At 63.6% G+C, this 2,500-nt stretch overlaps 1 pseudogene; it reads right to left on the minus strand.

The window, feature by feature from the left end:
- Positions 1-2,500, minus strand: part of LOC124728330 — a 7,960-nt pseudogene that overhangs the window by 3,494 nt on the left and 1,966 nt on the right.

Below are 2,500 nucleotides of genomic sequence, written 5' to 3' on the forward strand. Positions count from 1 at the left end.
GGCGTGACGCGAGAACCTTGTGAAAGGTCCGCGCCAACACCGAGCAGACCGTAATGGGGCGAAAGTCAGCGGGGGTTGTTGGTGCAGCCGTTTTGGGGAGAAGTGACGTCCGGGCGCGAAGCAGACGCTCGGGGAGGGCGCGGGCCAGGAGGAAGAGGTTCAAGAGTTTCACCAGGACTTCATGCGGCAGGCGCCGCAGCTCCGCTGGAGTCAGGCCGTCCGGCCCGGCTGCCGATCCCCTGGGCGGCAAGGCAGCAGCGACCTCCTCACGTGTGACCGGCCCCCATAGGCACTCAGGAGCGACAGGCTCCGAGTGCGGGAGAAGGCGGTCACGGATGAAGCCGGCGGTGGAGATCGGCTTCTTCGTGAAGAGGTCCGCCCAGAAGTCCAGCAGACCGGGGATGTCGGGTGGCGGCTGCAGCAGGGTGCCGTCCAGCAAGCCGCGCACGCAACGTGCACGCGACCTACGGAAGGCGTCCTGTGTGCGCGCGTATTCCCAGCGGCGCCGCTTGCGCTTCTGCAGCGGCGGGGCGGCAGGCGGCCGCTTGGATGATTGGCGCGGCCGCTGTGTCCTGGTGATCGACCTCTCCCCCCTGGACCCGACCGACGCAAGGGCATCCGGGAGCATGCCCAGGATGACATCGGGCGGCGTGCCCCGCCCCAGACCAATGACTCGATCCAGGGCAGAGAAACGCTGGGCGGAAGCAGGTAGCCCCGCCAGATGCTCCCAGATGGCGGCGTCAGTCGGCCCCTCCGGCGGCGGCCCGGTGGTGTCGGCCGCGAAGTCCTCGGCTGCGTCGACGGGCGGCGCAGCGGCCTCGCCCGCGTCAGGCAGCGAGCTCGCTGCTCCACGGCGGGACGCCGGCTCTTCGCCCCGACCGATCTCAAGTGCCTCCATGAATTGGCGGACGAGCTGCTTGTGGGCAGCTTGCCGCCGTCGGCACTTGATTGCCTCAAGCGTTCGGTCGGGGAACATCCTGGTAAGTTCTTGATTTACAAAGAAGAACCGGGCGTCCCTCTCAAGGAACAGTTCGGCCTCTGCCTTGGCGAGCGACAGGACTTCTTCCTCCGTCCACCTCGCGCGACGCCTCTCCGTCACGATCTCAGCGTTGGCGGCCGCAGGGTGTTGGCGGCGGCGATGGACCCCGAGACCGTTCTTCGTGGTAAAAGTGCGGTGGCACTCACTGCAAGCAAAGGGAGCTACACAAACTATCGCATTTTCGTTACGGCCGGTTGGCCGGATAGGTGCTGGGGTAGCTGGGGTGGCACCTTCAGCGGAAGGGCCACCATCTCTTGTTTCTTGTCGGCTGCCCCCAACTATAAAGGGATAATGCGAGGGGGGGCTGGTAACCCCCCCAAGCCCCTGGTGCGGTCTTCCACTCTGCGAAAATCAGCGGGCCCACGAGAAGGGGAGAAGACCGCAGGAGAGGAGAGGCTAAGAGGGCTAGGCCCATGTATTGCGCATCACTCTCCCTGTAACTATAACCCAAGGAAGGCACCTCGCAGCAGCAGCACGACTACATCAAGACCGCACTTCGAAAAGCCAAGTCCGGATGCAGCCACACCGCCGCCACTTGGCCACCTTAAGAGAGTCATAGTTACTCCCGCCGTTTACCCGCGCTTGCTTGAATTTCTTCACGTTGACATTCAGAGCACTGGGCAGAAATCACATTGCGTCAACACCCGCTAGGGCCATCGCAATGCTTTGTTTTAATTAGACAGTCGGATTCCCCCAGTCCGTGCCAGTTCTGAGTTGATCGTTGAATGGCGGCCGAAGAGAATCCGCGCACCCGCGCGCCCCCGGAGGAGCACGCTAAGGCGGACGCGGCCTCGCAGCAAGGAAGATCCGTGGGAGGCCAAGGCACGGGACCGAGCTCGGATCCTGCACGCAGGTTGAAGCACCGGGGCGCGAACGCCGCGCAGGCGCGCGCATCCTGCACCGCCGACCAGCACGAGGCCGACCAACGGCGAGAGCAGACCACGCCCGCGCTAAACGCCCGCACTTACCGGCACCCCTACGGCACTCACCTCGCCCAGGCCCGGCACGTTAGCGCTGACCCACTTCCCGACCAAGCCCGACACGCCCCGATCCTCAGAGCCAATCCTTATCCCGAAGTTACGGATCCAATTTGCCGACTTCCCTTACCTACATTATTCTATCGACTAGAGGCTCTTCACCTTGGAGACCTGCTGCGGATATGGGTACGAACCGGCGCGACACCTCCACGTGGCCCTCTCCCGGATTTTCAAGGTCCGAGGGGAAGATCGGGACACCGCCGCAACTGCGGTGCTCTTCGCGTTCCAAACCCTATCTCCCTGCTAGAGGATTCCAGGGAACTCGAACGCTCATGCAGAAAAGAAAACTCTTCCCCGATCTCCCGACGGCGTCTCCGGGTCCTTTTGGGTTACCCCGACGAGCATCTCTAAAAGAGGGGCCCGACTTGTATCGGTTCCGCTGCCGGGTTCCGGAATAGGAACCGGATTCCCTTTCGCCCAACGG

The sequence above is a fragment of the Schistocerca piceifrons genome, unplaced genomic scaffold (genome assembly GCF_021461385.2).
Source record: "Schistocerca piceifrons isolate TAMUIC-IGC-003096 unplaced genomic scaffold, iqSchPice1.1 HiC_scaffold_1149, whole genome shotgun sequence".
In the NCBI taxonomy this organism is placed as follows: Eukaryota; Metazoa; Arthropoda; class Insecta; order Orthoptera; family Acrididae; genus Schistocerca; species Schistocerca piceifrons.